The sequence below is a fragment of the Nicotiana tabacum genome, chromosome 6 (assembly GCF_000715075.1).
Source record: "Nicotiana tabacum cultivar K326 chromosome 6, ASM71507v2, whole genome shotgun sequence".
Classification (NCBI taxonomy): Eukaryota; Viridiplantae; Streptophyta; class Magnoliopsida; order Solanales; family Solanaceae; genus Nicotiana; species Nicotiana tabacum.
In genome coordinates this window covers 164,636,043-164,653,628 of record NC_134085.1, presented here as the reverse complement: position 1 = coordinate 164,653,628, position 17,586 = coordinate 164,636,043, and positions in this window count along the sequence as shown.

Here is a 17,586-nt window from a genome sequence, read left to right as displayed (position 1 = left end):
TTTCCCGATGAAGAAGTGATGCATATCGATGAACTGGAGCAAATTGAAAAACCAGGTTGGAAACTTTTCTTTGATGGGGCTGCCAACATGAAAGGAGTCGGGATAGGAGCTGTGCTTATTTCTGATACAGGGTATCACTATCCTGTTACGGCTCAACTTCGGTTTTATTGCACCAACAATATGGCTGAGTATGAAGCCTGTATTTTGGGTCTAAGGCTAGTTGCAGACATGGATATCCGGGAAATCTTGGTCTTGGGAGACTCGGATCTTCTGGTACATCAAATTCAAGGAGAATGGGAAAGGCGAGATTTGAAGCTCATACTGTAACGACAATGTTTACATGATATTTGTCAACGGTTTCAATCAGTGGAGTTTAGGCATATTCCAAGAGTCCATAATGAGTTCGCCGATGCTTTGGCTACCTTGGCATCAATGTTGCACCATCCGGACAAAGCTTATGTCGATCCTCTGCATATTCAAGTCGGAGATCAGCATGCTTACTGTAACATGATTGAAGAAGAACTTGATGGTGAACCATGGTTCCACGATATCAAGGAATACATCAGAATGGGGATATATCCAGTGCAAGCCACAGGGGATCAAAAGAGAACAATTCGACGGTTGGCAAATGGATTCTTCTTAAGTGGAGGAGTTTTGTATAAGAGAACACAAGACCTTAGATTATTAAGATGCATAGATGCTAGACAAGCTACGGCTGTCATGTCCCGAGTACATTCGGGAGTTTGCGGACCACATATGAGTGGATATGTGTTGGCGAAGAAAATTCTCCGAGCAGGCTATTATTGGCTTACCATGGAGCGAGATTGTATCAATTTTGTGCGCAAATGTCATCAGTGCCAGATACACAGAGATTTGATTCATTCTTCACCATCAGAATTACACACGATGTCAGCACCATGGCCCTTCGTTGCTTGGGGCATAGATGTCATTGGACCAATTGAGCCAGTAGCATCCAACGGGCACAGGTTCATTCTGGTAGCCATTGATTATTTCACCAAATGGGTTGAAGCCAAAACTTTCAAATCGGTGACCAAGAAAGCAGTGGTTGATTCTTTTCACTCAAATATCATCTGTCAATTCGGAATCCCAAAGGTAATCATCACAGATAATAGTGCTAATCTTAACAGTAACTTGATGGAAGAGGTATGTCAATAGTTTAAGATTATACATCGCAATTCTACCCCGTATCGTCCCAAGGAGAATGGAGCAGTCGAGGCAGCCAACAAAAACATAAAGAAGATACTTCGAAAAATGGTAGAAGGTTCGAGGCAATGGCATGAAAAATTACCATTTGCGTTATTGGGATATCGCACTATTGTTCGTACTTCGGTAGGCGCAACTCCTTATTTGTTGGTATACGGCACTAAAGCAGTAATACCTGTAGAAATTAAAATCCCGTCCCTTCGGATTGTCACTGAGGCTGAAATTGATGATAATGAGTGGGTCAAAACCCGTTTGGAGCAGTTGAATTTTATTGATGAAAAAAGATTGGCAACAGTATGTCATGTCCAGTTATATCAAAAAAGAATGGCAAGAGCATACAACAAAAGGGTGTGTCCCCGAAAGTTTGAAGTGGGTCAGCAAGTGCTGAAACGTATTCTTCCACATCAGGTTGAAGCGAAAGGCAAGTTCGCCCCGAATTGGCAAGGGCCATTCATTGTGACCAGAGTATTATCCAATGGTGATTTATGCTTAACAGATATTGAAGGAAAATGCATAGACATGGCTATCAATTCTGATGAAGTAAAGAGATATTATGCATGATTTTCTTTGGTATAATTGTTGATTGTTTGTATTTGGCATTGCTTCGAAGATTGAAATGACGAAGGCAATTTGTTCTGCTATCTAAACACTCTACCCTTTGTTCCCCCTTTTGAACCGCATTTGTTTCTTTCATACCCCTCTTTTGGAATCAATAAAAAAGGGAAAAGAAAGAAAAAGATAAAGAGAAAAGAAAAGAAGTCAAAAAAGAAAGTATAACAACAAGGAAATTCAGGTGTGAACTACGTTTGACATGATTCCTATTAAGGATACGTAGGCAGCCTCACGACTCGGTCATAGTAAAATAAAATATCAAAATATCCCCAAGCAAGAAACTGGGGCAGAAGTTGTACTTGTAATAAGAAATGTGATTCCAAGAGTTGTAATTTTAAACCCATGTCAAAATGTTTTGAGCCTTTGATACCCTTTCTTTTTAACTCCATCCAAAAGCCCACATTATGGTCCAAAGAAAGACCTTCCGATCAGTCTTCGAGAGATGCCAAGTCGATCAATGTAAAAAGAATTCATATCAGGGGCAACACTCCGATTTAAGCAAGAAAAATCAAAAATGAGAGAGTCTTATTGGTGAAAACCCTCATGGGCACCATGAGGCGACGAAAGCTGAGAGAAAACAAATGAGAGAGGTTTGTCGGTGAAAACCCTTCTAGGCACTGCAAGTCGAACAAGGTCCATAAGATTAGCGGAAAGTAAAATTGGGTTGTGGAAATCTTAGAGCACGAAGTAAAATAATTGGAAAGGAGATTGGTTAAATAGACTGGGCTAATTAATCCAAAATGCATACCATGATCATTGGTGCCAGTGACTCCGCTCAGATAAGTTCCCTTTTCCTATCTCCAACAGTCATCCAAATCTGGATTTTCTTCTTTATTCTTAATTCTTAAAATTGTCGCATTTCATTGCTGTTAATTTTTACTCCCCTAAGGCTCTTCCAAGGTTAGCCTTGTTCCAACAAATAAGAAGGAATGTCAAAGTATACTACCAAGATTCAAAATTGCACAGAACAAAATACGGCTAGGACATGCTGGAGATAATATGATGAAAATGAGACATAGTGTGTAAGCAAAAGTGGAATCGGTGGAATGGTTCAGTAATGTCATGGGATATATACAAGTTCAGACATAAGGTTCAGAAATGAAAACAACAGTTGGGGATCATGCAGTTGAGGATCAGTCATGAGGTCAAAACAGTCCTTTCGACCAGTTCAAGGCAGTCTGTTGAAGCAAAGCAGGGCAAAGAGAAAACCCTCCCCAGCAAGAATGTCACAACTAACCACCACGTTTTGAACTGACAAGATTTTCTTTGATTTGAAACAGGGTCAAAGATGGTATTTGTTTTAGGAAGCACCCTGTGAGAGAAGCAAGTACCATGCAGGTTTGATCGTATAAATTTTGAGGACCCTCCTGGAAAATAGGACTTAGCTTTAATTCAAAACATTCGTTAGTACAAGATCTAGCATAAGCTCTACTTCGTGAAAATATAAGTTGCTTTGAATTTTTCATTTTTTTTAAGACAAGACTCAATTCGAAACTTCAGGACCCTCCTGGAAAATGGGACCTAGGTTAAACCCTAAAACAATCATAAGTAGTAAATATAGGACAAATATGCACCAAAAGGAATATAAGTTGGTTTTAAAGTTCGCATAAGAGTTGTCAGGACCCTCCTGGATAATGGAACATAGTTTAAAACTGGTTTAGATAACAAGATTTAGTAGAAGTCATGCCTTTAAAAGATATAACTTAGATTTAAAATTGTCGTTTAGTTAAGAGTTGTCAGGACCCCCTGGATAATGGGACCTAGCTTTCAAATTCATATTAATATTTGGTAATATGCTTCAGTTTAACACTCACAGATGCGCCCAGCTACCAAACTGGGGCAGAAAACTTTCTTTTGTTTTGTCTATTTTGTTGCAATCAGGCGTCCACCTGGAGAACAAGGAACAACAGTTGAAGTATCAGTAATCAGGTGTCCACCTGGAGAACAAGGAACAACAGTTGAAGCATCAACAATTAGGCGTCCACCTGGAGAACAAGGAACAACAATTCAAGTTTTAGCAATCAGGCGCCCACCTGGAGAACAAGGGGGTACAATTCAAGTTTCAGCTTTCAAGTTCTTATTGATATTTGGTAACATGATTCAGTTTACACTCACATATGTGCCCAGCTACCAAACTGGGGCAGAAATTTTTCTTTGTTTTTGTCTATTTTGTTGAAATCAGGCGCCCACTTGGAGAGCAAGGGAATACATTCAAATTCAGCAATCAGGCGCCCACCTGGAGAGCAAGGGAATACAATTCAAGTTCAGCAATCAGGCACCCACCTGGAGAGCAAGGGAATACAATTCAAGTTCAGCAGTCAGGCATCCACCTGGAGAAAAGGGAATACAATTCGAGTTCAGCAATCAGGCGTCCACCTGGAAAGCAGGGGAATACAATTCAAGTTCAGCAGTCAGGCGCCCACCTGGAGAGCAAGGGAATACAATTCGAGTTCAGCAATCAGGCGTCCACCTGGAAAGCAGGGGAATACAATTCAAGTTCAGCAGTCAGGCGCCCACCTGGAGAGCAAGGGAATACAATTCGAGTTCAGCAATCAGGCGTCCACCTAAAGAAAAGGAAAAACATCTCAGATTGCAATTCAAGTCAGCAACCAAAGAAGCTCGCGGCAAGAATGCGAGTCAACAGTCTGAGGTGATCAACAGATGTTATTCACAATAAAGAAAAAAAAAAGAGAACTGAATTCAAATGCAAAAGTTGATGAAAGATGTGAGTTTATCAAGCATGGTTGAGGTCACCTGCACTACATGTCCGGTCTTGATTTGAAAATCTGAAGAAGAACGAAAAAGCACCTGCAGCTAGCAAGCGTCAAGGTTCAAATCTAAAGTCTGCATGAAGAACCATTCAAGACTCAAGATCAAGCTTCAAAAGACTTATAGATAGGAATCTTGTAACTCGTAGTTGACAGGCTTAGTTAGTCTTTTTCATTTTGATTTTTGATGTAATAATAGGAACCGCGGACCGGAACCTCGACGGCACCTCAATCGGCTCTCCACATCGGCACTCCATCACCTCATTCACCTCTGAACTACACGTGGCCTGATTCCTTTATAGCCAAGGATATGTAGGCAGCTCAGATACCAGGGCTCGGTCACATTCCCCTTTTCTCTTAGTTTTGGTCTCTTTAAATAAGGGTCGGGTCAAAAAATCTGTCTAGTCGTTCTTTGTCTGAAAACTCTTCACGTTTCCAGTCAAAGAGGGGCAGCTATAGACATGTGATTTTTGACCCTCCGCAAGATTTTTCATATTTTAGCACGTAAATATTTAATTTAGGCCTAATATAGCTATTTTAACTTATTTTGACTCTATTACTTTATTTTATTACAAGAAAACAAAATATAAAAATAAATAAAAAATTTATTAATGTTTTTTAGTCATTTTTAATCTTGAAAAATTCCAAAAATAGTTTTATTTTAACGGTCAGTCTTATTTTAATAGTTATTTTACTTAATTAATAAATAAGGTCATATTTTTAGTCTCGTTCGTGGGTAAAAAATAAAACTTGGGTTCGAGCAACCCATTTTTAGACCTAATTTTCGGATCTTATTGGTGACCCCACATCAATTTCAATCATATCCTCACTACACTTAATGGGGGGAGCACTTCTATAATGGTAGGGTTAGGAGTGAACTAAAAAAGATTTGAGTGGAGATTAATAAAATGGGTGAGGGGCATTTGTGAATAGGAAGGGCATTTTTCTACTACCTATTTAGACTAAAGAAAATTTTGAAGAGGGGAGGAGGACGAGAACTGAGAGCAAAGAAAGAAAGTCACCGTTGATTTCTATTTCCTAAATTGAAGTTCTTGTCTTTTCTGTACACAACAAAAGGTTAGAAATCCATCAATGAAAGATTTTTTTTAAATCTACTTTTTCTTTAAGGCTTCTATTTTGGTTTAGTTTTATGTAAATGTTTCGTTATTTTCTCTCTTTTTTTTACTACTTGTTTGTTTGAAACTAGTTTTGCAAGTAGTTAGAGTTTTTTTCCTTAAGTATTAAAATTACGTAGGGATTAAAGTTTAGATCTTTAAGGTTTAGCTGAAAAGAATATACTTTGGTCTACTACTTTACTTAGTTATAGTATTTTGATAACTATATATTTTATTCTTTTTTTTCTCAAAATTAAAAGTTTATGTTTCTTTATATCTAATTTTTCAGCACGTCCTATTCACGGTTTCGAGGCTAAATTATTCTTTTCTAGCTTTTGTTTTGGTGTTAAAGTGATGATATTGCTAAATAAGTAAGAGTATTAAATTAACAAAATTATGTATAATCTTGTGTTATTCGTTAATAAGTAGTTTTTGAGGCATAAATCAAGTTGACCATGAATTCTTTAATGACCATTAATTTATGGCAGTATCACCTTTCAGAAAGATAGTTTTACTTCCCTTCAAAAAATTATGTAAGATCCTTATATTATGTTTTAGATTTGAATTTTATTTGAATCTTGCTTTATGTGTTGTTTGGAATTTTATTTTTATTTTTAAAATTCACCAAAGAAGTGGGTGAATTCCATTGATTTTTTAGTTTTATGTTGATCTTTCTTTTAGTGTGATTAATAGTGAATATCTATATTTGGTTCGATTCCTGATTTGATTTATTATTTTTAATGTTCTGTTATTTTGACATGCTTGTATTCTGATTTGGAGTTGCTAGACATGCATTATTTTAGTTGATAATTATGCTGATAGAGTGGGTTTACGAGAAAAAACACGACTAATTGATCCCCCCCACACACACACACACACACACACACACACACACATATATATATATATATATATATATATATATATATATATATATATATATATATATAATCAAAAAAATATAATCAATAAACAGAATACTCCGAATAAGCTAGTATGCTTTAGGCGCGTGTTAATCAATAAGTTATCATGATTATGTACACGTTCGCATGACATAATTATAATTTCCCAAATTAAAGGCAAAGTATGCGTTTGTGCAACTTTGACAAAACAATCTTAAAAATAATAAAGTGTTATTAATTGTGTACACGTACGCGTGACATGATTCCTGACATACTAAGCAGAACGAATACACGTACGCATGATTCGATTCAAGATAATTATATAATTTTAAATGTGATGATATTAGCACACAAATATCTGGTTTATATTTGGCTTTATTTGACATCATTCTTTAATTACAAACAAATCAAGCAATTAAAAGCGGTTTGAGGCAAATGTGCATAAATTTCTCTATAACATAAAATATCCAGAATTAGTTAAGTTAGGTATAGTTATTAAAGCGACTGTGCTAGAACCACGGAACTCGGGAGTGCCTCACACCTTCTCCCGGGTTAACAAAATTCCTTACCTGGTCTTCTGTGTTTCGCAGACTTAATCAGAGTCAATCTTCCTCGATTTGGGATTTAAAATAAACCGGTGACTTGGGACACCATAAATTATCCCAAGTGGCGAATCTGAATTTTCAATAAAAATAATCCCGTTTCGATTGTACTTTAATTGGAAAAACTCCTTATACCCTTCCGGGGTAGGAAAAAGGAGGTGTGACATCTGCAGCTTCTACAAAAATTCCAAACTCTCCGTCAACCATCCGAAACCACCCCGAGGCCCCCGGGACCTCTACCAAAAGCATAAACATATTCCATAACCTTATTCAAACTTATACCAATCTTCAAACACCTCAAACAACATCGGATCAACCAAAACACATCGGATTCAAGCCTAAGTTTCCAAATTCTTCCGAATTACACTTTTGATCAAAACCCAACCAAACCACGTCCGAATGACCTAAATTTTTGCACACACATACCAAATGACACAACAGAACTACTGCATCTCTCAAAATTTTATTCTTACCCCTATATCAAAATCTCACCTATCAACCGGAAAACGCCAAAAATCTATTTTCGCTAATTCAAGCCTAAATCTACTACGGACCTCCAAAACTCATTCCGATCACACTCCTAAGTCCAAAATCAACTCCCGAAGCTATACAAAACCTCGGAACTCACATCTTATCCCTCTAGCATATAAGTCAACATCCGGTTGACTTTTTCCAACTTAAACTTACTCAAAAGAGACTAAGTGTCTCAAATCTTACCAAATCCTTTTCGAACCCGAGCCAACCAACCCGATCACATCTAGAAACGATATACAAAGTAATAAGAAGCATAAATGTGGGAAACGGAGTGGTAACTCATGAGATGACTGGTCGGGTCGTCACACTCATCGACTTATGAGATATCTGACAACGGAACATTGGTAATTTATAGTTTGATCAATAAGCAAGATTTCTATTTACATATCTTTTATGCAGAAATTTCTTTCTATCACAATGGGAAGTAAACTGCCTCATGGCTTTCAAATATTGGTTAATCGACCTCTTCTTTGGAATGGAGTGTATATCAGTGTCATTCTCAGATTAAAGGTATACTCTTTGCCAAATTTTGTTGCACTTTTTTAAAATTTTATTGAGTTGTAAATGTAGGATTCAGTGATGATTAAAATAAATTTAAATTTCATGGTTATCAAATTTTTGAATAGGTTTGAGCTTTTACAAAGCAATTTAAAAATTATTTGGACAACTGATTCAAAATTATCAATTTTTTTGTGTTAACTCAAATTCTTCTCACAAAAATATTATAATACTTTTAAACAGCTCTGAAAGTATTAAATTTTAACTTTTAAGTACCTAAGTGGTTATTTATACCTTCTTTGCTAAAGTATAAAAATCATTGTAATATTTAATTTTTATTATTTTTTCTTATTATATATTCATGATGGAATGTTAAATTGAAAATGAAAGCCGTAGATTCTTAGCGGTGATCATTTTCAGTAAGTTATTGACATACAATTTAACAAAGTTACAGGATGATGCGCCCGCTAAAAAGTGTGTGTGTGTGTGTGTGTATATATATATATATATATATATATATATATATATATATATATATATATATATATATATATATATATATATATATATATATATATAGAACTACAACGAATTAATGTCGCCAATTCATTATTTTGGTTCTGTATGTGGCCAATGGCATATTTTCAAGTACAAGTAATCATGCATTTTGATGCAAGTCCATTATTGTGCCTTCATAAACTTGATTGGGTCCTATCATAACACCATAACATCCCAATTGTAGTTTGCAAGCTGCAAGTGTTAAACTATGTGCAGCTTCTACTATGTTGCTCATGATAACCATGCAAACAGGTATTTTTATTTCTTGAAGGGTATTGCTAGAGGCTGAAAAATACGAATGCAGTAGTCCATATTTGGGGATTCTGATGGTATATGACTAAAGTTTATTTGAAAAATTGTCGCAACCTGTAAAGTACTTGACTGGAATGATGAAAACTTTTATTATTCCCACCCTCCCTCTTCTCTTAACGAAGTTCATATGCGAGTCTAGATTATGACTTCCTATGAAAAATAACTTTTCCTTGAATCTCCATGTGGTAAGTTCTTGTGTTACAAAATATATTAATTTGTATATTTTACAGGGAAAATAGGCGAGTCACTTATCTCTGGAGGAAAGCAATACCTTCTATGAATACAACTCTAGCAAGTTCATTGGTTACTTTTTCTTATTTTTGATTCTGTCCCCGAACATTCTTCGCCCAATAACCCCCCCCCCCCCCCCAAAAAAAAGGAGAAATCTGTCATTGTACCTTGCTAAAAATTATTAAGCCCCTTTATTTATTTTACTTGAGCAATTAAATGAGTCTTATAGAAAAATGGGGTTTAGTACTTATTCCTACTATTCTTTGTTGGATAATTTTCTGTCTTAAGTGTTAGTTGAGGTCACTCCATACAAATATTTACTTTTTAAGCTAAACCATTACAAGACCTTCTCTACCATTAACAATGAACTGTGAGATGAATATTGTTCTTTTATCATATGTCGTTATCATAACAGAATAAACGATTGGAAGACAATTGTAAATCTTCAATTATTTAGTGAGATTCATCTTCTAATGTTGTTTACTAGAATCATATACCATACGAAATAAAAGAGCTTATATGGAAGGTACATCTTCTAATGTTGTTTCCTGTATACACTTCACTATTTTGACGAGAAGGTACATCTTCTAATGTTGTTTCCTGTATACATTTCACTATTTTGACGAGAAGGTACATCTTCTTTCCATTGGATGTACTAATAGAAAGAAGTGGTTCTTATCCATTTTAAACCTTATAATTGAGGAACTTGAAAACTCTAATGATGATAATTCAAGTCAGTTGGTTGATTTATTTGATCAACAAATGTAAAAGCACACTTTAAGTCCTAACGGATTTATAAGATTATTTTTGGGTATATCTTTAATTTTTTTTATCAGGTATGTTGGACTGATTTTTGTAAAAAAAAGAAGAAGTGGAAAGCCGTTGAACAAATGATGCGTGCTTTTTCAGGTGTTTTTACTCTCTCAAAAAATTCAGCATTTTGAGGTTTTTTTTCTGTTTTTACTGCCAGTTTTTTCACTCAAGATAAGTGATGTATGATTCTTCAAGTGTTGCTATTCACGGAAATAAAATTCGTACCAACTGTGATGTGTGAATATATTGACTTTTAAGTATGTGAATTTTTCTGGGTTTTAAGTATGTGAAATCAATTGCCATTAGCCACTTTGAATTCTTTTTATTCATTTTCTTGTGTTATAGATAAATCCAATCAATAAGATTATACGTAGAGAAAGCTTACAAATAATTATAGACTCCAATGTGAAGCTCACGTTTGGTCGATATTGTGTTGCTAAGGGAGCCAAGTGGTTCGAAATATGTGCGTGAGATTGTAATTGGGTCTTTGGCTGCTTTAGGGCGAGATGGATCAAAAACCTGAAGCAAGCAATAAAAACTGGTTCAAGTATCTTGTGTTCAAGGACAATTATGATATCGGTGTATGATACCATTATTCCTTCACGAATATTTTTTAATCAGTTTTATATAATAGGTATATTTTTGTTCAAACTTCAAATAATTTTTTTTCTCTGGACAGAGTATGCATTATCTTTTTTCCTTTCGTTCTTTGTTGCCTCAGAATATGGAAGATTAAGGAGAAGATCACTATAATTGGTGAAACAATAACTCCTTCCCCTTAGGAGATAGATTCAATTGCAAAATAAAGTGTTCAAGAACATAGTAAGAGTTCAGCAAGCTATGTTGTAGAAGAAGCTGCTAAAGTTAAAGATGTTACCGTGGAAACAGGAAAAGTTGGAATGGGATATGTAGGGAAAGTAACTGAAATATCGAAGCAAAGACAATAGTTTCTGGCTTGGGAGACGCATAAGTATAACACCATGTTATAAGTTAATGGTAATATTGGGTCTTGCTAGCAACAACAAAAGGAGTGATTGATTATACTTCAGACGATAGGAAATTGTATTGAATAAGTTGATGCATAAGCTTTTATTGTCCTTATTTTGTGAAGGAAATAAACTTTAATCACTCCAAAGGAAAATATAGCTGCTCTTTTCTTGATTATTTATATTGCTTTTATTGTGAATTTGAGACAAGTTTTATCCTTGATCTTTATGTTAGTACATAAATATTGGTGGTCTCTAGCATATATACAATTCTATAAAATTCATATATTTATTTTTTGGTTTAATTCTTTTCAATATGATCATTAAATTTAGTCTGTAATATAGACCTGTTTCTACTTCTTCTGTTTTTTTAAACAATTTGCATATTGCGCGGGTACGTATAGTAGTTAAGTTAAAACTTGTTTAGAGAAGATAATAAATTTGGGATTTTTACCTATCAATACCATATATCAAACCTTATTACCAAAAATGTTCATAATTTGTTATTTACCCGTGTAGTCCACACTTTTACTACAAATTATATACCAATCCAAAAATAGGTAGATTTTGCTATAAAAACGCGCTAAAATGAAGGCACCAGATCTGCGTGTGATTCTGTCAACATTAAATTCGAATTTTGAAACGGAAGGAGATATCATTGCTGCGTAATTCTCTCCTTCCTCAACGGAAAGAGATCTCTCTTCTCTCACTCAACTACAATTCTCAAAAAACGCAAGCTACTGAAGCTCCAGTAATCAAACGGAAAGGAGATTTCTGTTCTTCATCTTCATCTTCATCTTCATCTGTTCTTCCATATATTTTCCACCATTGATAGCCATTAAAAAGCTTGAAAGCTTTGAATTCAAATTTGGGTTTTCAAAAATCATTATTTGTTTGGATTGGGTGTTGTTGTAAGTAATTCGGAATATGTTTAGGAGTTTATATCTCAATTTTGAGGGGTTTTGGTGAAGATTAGACTTGGTTTTGACTGAATTTTAGATTGAAACTCGAAGAAGAAGACGTATTTTCAGAAATTGTAGATAAATTGTAGAATTGTAGATATATTGTAGATAAATTGTAGATAAATTGTAGATTGGGAAGACTAAAACTTCTACAAATGTTCTACAATTATGTCGAAAATGCCAATTATGCTACAATTGAAATGAGAATTTGGATATTAAAATTCAATGTATCTATTTTGTAGATATCTTGTAGATAAATTGTAGATTATTTGTATTCTGATTGTAGATGCATTATTTTCTGTTTTCACAAATCCAAAACGACTAAAGCTTTTACAAAATCTTCTGCAAAAAACAGTTTACAATTTATCTACAATTTTTCTAATTTGACTATAATTTGACTACAGAATATCTACAAATTCTGGAAATATGTCTTCTTCTTCTTCAAGTTTCAATCGACTGTGTTAACCACTGCCCAAAAAAAAAGAGAGGTCAAAGATGGAAGTGAATTCAAATCGTGGGGGATACAACTAAAGGTAATTAAGTGGAGAAGAAAGTGATGGTAATTGTGGGTGAGAAGAGATTGTGCGAGAATGGAGGAAAGACTGAAGGTCGTGGGGGTGGGGGGGAATTAACTGAAGGTAAATCGTAGGGGGTGTGGGGGGGTGGGAGGAGAGAGAGGCGGGTAAACGAAATAAAGTGAAAATACGGTCCTAAAATCACGCCTACAATAAATCAAGGAATAATTATACCCTTAATTTGAATTATGGTATATAAATGGTAATTTGATATGCTTAAATGTAATTAACACAATTCTTAAACAATGAAGGTAATAAGGTTTGGTATATGGTATAGGTATGTAAAAATCCCAATAAATTTCATATGTAGTATAGGAATAGTTGAAGCCCATTTGAACTGCACGGCCTATGCATAAGCCCAAATTCTTTATAGCGGGTCGGATGAAAAGAAAGCAAAAATTGGAACCGCTTTCTGCCTTTAATTCTTATTCTTACAACCCCCCTCTGCCGCTAGGAGAAACCGATTATTCTCAGACCAAAATGGACGCTCTGGACTCTGTTTTTGATCCCCTTAGAGATTTCGCCAAAGACAGCGTTAGGCTTGTTAAGAGGTGCCACAAGCCCGATCGCAAAGGTACTATCTCAGTTTGTGTATTGAATCCATTGATTTGTAATTCTTTAATTTAATTGAATGTTTTGTGCAGAATTCACCAAAGTTGCGACTCGTACTGCAATCGGTTTCGTAGTGATGGGATTTGTAGGATTTTTTGTCAAGTTGATTTTCATTCCTATTAACAACATCATCGTTGGTGCTTCTTAACCGGTAACTCCTACTCTTATGTGGATCTGCTGATACATCTCGTAAATTTCGCTACATCTGTTGAGGAATTACAGGCTTTGATGTTAATTAAGGTTTGTTTCACTGATTTATTAGATTTGACTGCTCTTATGCATATGCGTGCGCTTATACATAGATCAGTTGGTGTAAAATAGGTTTTTATCTTTAACAAGGAAAATGATCCAATTGAGCCTGGTTAATCTGTACTACTATTAAAGATGATATTGAACTTAACAGAGGTGAACCCATGTTTTGCTGTTAATTTTATATAAGTGAACGCAGGTGTTTCTACACATAATAGAAGGAATTTTCGTTGAATGAGGGGCAGTTTCCTTTATGCTTATTTCCAGTTGAATTATGTCTTAAAAGCATATTTTCTAGTGTGGGGATTTCATCATAGCCGAGAGTCTATCGAAAACAGTCTCTCAAGGTAGGGATAAGGCTGCATATATTCTACCTTTCTATACCCCACTTGTGGGATTACACTAGGTTTTTGTTATTGTTGGGGATTTCATCATAAAGGCACAGAATATGTCCAGTTATCTATTGGTTTTCAAGGGCTGCGTAAATTATAGTACTACACAAGTTCGTGAAATATAGTACATGATGATCATTGTTCTTATTTAACCAAGTAATGAATCTTTTGTGTGGATTGCTCCTCGTATTGACAGCTTGTGATGAGCTTTGTTAGATGTTCTCTTGATTATTTAGCTGCTTCTAGAAGTGCTAGTTGATCAGACTTAGGAGTTAGGACAGAAGAATATGAAGAAATAAAAGACATGAAGTAGTTCCTATCTAAGTTGCGCGGACTCTTCGATTTTGGTGCCGTCCCCGTATCGAGACGGGGACGGGGACGGGGACGGGGACGGGGACGGGGATGGGGATGGGGACGGGGACGGGGACGGGGATGGGGATGGGGATGGGGGGGGGAGCGGGAGCGGGATACGTTCCGGATACACTCAACTGACTTCGGACACTTTGACCGGAGTCCTTCGACAAATTTGGGAGAAAAATTGAGATTTTGATTTCTCAAAATCAAAAATAAAACATATTTAGATTTAGGAGAATGAAAGAATAATGTTCATCTTGGAGAATGAAAGATTTAATACTATTCATGTAAGTTTTTCACAAAATATCTCTCAAAATTTACAATATTTTTATAGCTCTATTTTTTATTAGCCGAATCCCCGCACCCGTATCCATATCCTGATCCGCACCCACGAATCTTAAAATTTAGATTTTGCCGAATCCGGTAGTCGGATTCGTCACTGTATCGGATACCCGCACCCGAGTCCGAGCAACTTAGGTTCCTATTATGAAAAGCTCTCATTCTGTTACCTAAAATTCATCCCGTGCTTTGCAATTCTAGGAAGTATGATAATACCTTTGTTGGTATTGTTAAATAAATAAATGAACTTTTCTTTCTGGGTCCCAATTCCATACCTTCGGCCCTCAAAAGAATTTCAATAAGTAGCGGACTCCTCGTCCTCTTCCTTCTTTTTTCCCCTTCCCTTCCCTACGCCCCCACAACCACCATCCGTATTGATTTGTTAAAATTATGTGGAAGGGTGCTATCAAAGGGAAGATATCCTCAACTTTAATGTCCAACTTCCATTCATAATTCGATTGTAGGAGCAATACAAAAGAATCAGAATATGTAAGTATTTTTTTATGACAGTGGTGTCTACGACCAAGTCACGCACATTGACTAGTCCACCAAGTAACTGTTACTTCCACAACTATAGGTATTAGATAACTTTGTCAACCAAGGCTTACAACATAGGAACGTGAACATTGGAAGAAATCACCTGGCAGCCTTTATCGTCTTTGCTGGGATTTGAACCAGTATCTCATGGTCCATTCTAGTTTCATCGACTGCATGGCCACATCCCTTGGGTGCAAAACCTGAAATATGCAAAATTAGTTGCGTGGTGTCTTGGCAACATATCATCGAACGTGCTTTCCAAGTATTGTCATATTTGTCTCAAAAAGAAAAGAAATGGCTATAGTCAACTCGTTTTGTTTTTTCTTATTTGATACCTATCCTTGGTGACTTGGTCTATCGGAAACAGTCTCTCTGCCCTTCCAGGGTAGGGGTAGGGGTAAGGCTATCCTACCCTCCCCAGACCCCACTTTTTGGATTACACTAGGTTGTTGTTGTTGTTGATACCTATCCTTGGTCGTTTTCTTTTAGGATACATATCCTGTTACGGCTTTGGATGTTTTGCTCCATGGATTAATAAACTGCCTTAACAACTCTATGGCGGTGAATTATCTGGAATTACTTCTTTAAACCCTGTTCTACTTCATAATATTTATTATGGTGGTTTGCGGCGAGAATCTGAAACTATTTTGTGAAACTGCAGGCCATGTAAAGGAGAAACCAAATGGAGAAATAGCAAGGAAGCAACACATGAAGTCCTCCCAATTTAGTTTAATTTTGTATCCTGTAGCTGTTGGACATCTCTGACGTCTTATTCTGAACCTCCTTATTGGTCTGAGTTAACAGCATTCAAATTGCCTTTCTCACTTCCCACCCTCTCCCTGCACCCCTCATGTTGAAATTTTGAACACTTCCTTTCAGGTCAAAGCACTTATTTCTTGGCTATACTTTTCTGGTGCGTTTAGTACAGAGTTAAATTTTTTCTATGAACAATGTTTTCATGAAAGATGTTTTATTATGAAGAATAATTTAGAATGAAGAGTGAGGGTATTGTTTTGACGGATAACGTGGCCTGTAGGCTAGCTCGTCGTAATAAAATGATATATTAAACGAGCAATTCACATCACAGGGTACATATATCATATGAACAAAAACTTTCAAATTTCTCATTTATTTTGGCTTGTAAAATAATAAGAAATTCGTTTGAAAATAATTAGACCATTAAGCAACTCTACAAATAGATATAGGCGTAGAATAAATAGGGCGAAGGACGGTCTCTACTTTTTCTAGTTTGTGAGGTTTTTCATAAATTAATTTCTCAATTCGTGTTGTTTGAGGCCTGTAATTCTAATGGTCAGTGGACCATTTATTCGCCCGATAGTATTCCAAAGAAAAAACTCGCCCGAAAGTTGTGATAAATACATCACCTAAGAATTAAAACAAAAACAATGGTGATTTTGGTATCTTTTGTCTCTTAGCTTCCTCATTGTGTCTGCTAAACAATCTGTTCAGACATAACTGAAGGAAAGAAAAATTTCAACTTTGTCTCTCATGTTCTCTGGCAAGTAATTAGGCTAACTAGCAACACCCTTTTTTTTAGCGCTATAGCCTGTTTGGCCAAGCTTTTTCACGCCAAAAGCACTTTTTTTCTAAGGTTGAAGTATTTGGTCAAGCTTTTAGAGAAAAAAATGCTTGAGTAGAAGCATAAGCAGTTTTGGAGAAGCAGAAAAAAGTAGCTTGCACTTTTAAGATTAATACGTCTGAATCTGAATACACATCTGAATATCAAGATGTGTATTAAGATTAAGACATTCGAATCTGAATACACATCTGAATATATTAAGATGTGTATTAATATATGAATACTAAAATTAAGACTGTTTGATTTTTAACATCTGAATGCATAAAATTTATCTTTATTTGAAAAATAATAAACATAAAATTCAAATGAAATACTAACCAATCTAATATTCTATCAATAAAATATATAGTTTTTTAAAATATGATAGTTATTGGTGGTGATGGCTAACGGGTGAATGCCGATTAGAGGCGGTGGTTGGTGGTAGTTTTGATTGATGATGGTGGTTCATGCTAGTAGCTAGTAGTGATTGATAGTGGTGGCGATTATGATTGAGGATGGTGGTGGTGGATGGTGATTGTTAATCATGGCGGGCGATGGTTTGTGATTGAGGAATGTGGTGGTAGGTTATAATGATGGGCGGTGCCGACGGTGGTTGTTATTGGTGATGGAGTGGTTGGTTGTGGTAGTTGAGGTGGATAAGTGTTGACTGTGGGTGAGAATGATGGTGGTTGGAGTGGTGAGGATGGTGGATGGTGATGGTCGACAATGTGGCGACTATGATTGAGGATGATAGTGGTGGTGGTGGTTGACTATGGTGGCGGTGGTGGTGGTTGAATATGGTGGTGGTGGTGGCGTGGTTGTAGTTGATAAT